The sequence below is a fragment of the Bison bison genome, unplaced genomic scaffold (assembly GCF_000754665.1).
Source record: "Bison bison bison isolate TAMUID 2011002044 unplaced genomic scaffold, Bison_UMD1.0 scf7180017864068, whole genome shotgun sequence".
In the NCBI taxonomy this organism is placed as follows: Eukaryota; Metazoa; Chordata; class Mammalia; order Artiodactyla; family Bovidae; genus Bison; species Bison bison.
Genome location: NW_011494640.1, coordinates 4,583,387 through 4,583,760, shown reverse-complemented (window position 1 = coordinate 4,583,760; position 374 = coordinate 4,583,387).

Sequence of the window (374 nt, the reverse complement as noted above, 5' to 3'; positions counted from 1 at the left end):
TCTTCCTGGAGTTATTTCTCCACTGATCTCCAGTAGCATATTGGGCACCTACCAACCTGGGGAGTTCATCTTTCAGTGTCCTATCTTTTTGCCTTTTCATACTGTTCATGGGGGTTCTCAAGGCAAGAATACTGAAGTGGTTTGCTATTCCCTTCTCCAGTAAGACGGTAGGCGCTGAGAGAGGGTATCAGAGGGAAGACAGACTGAAACCAAAATCACAGAAAACTAACCAGTCTAATCACATGGACCACAGCCTTGTCTAACTCAGTGAAACGAAGCCATGCCGTGTAGGGCCACCCAAGATGGACGGGTCTTGGTGGAGAGTTCTGACAAAATGTGGTCCACTGGAGAAGGGAATGGCAAACCACTTCAGT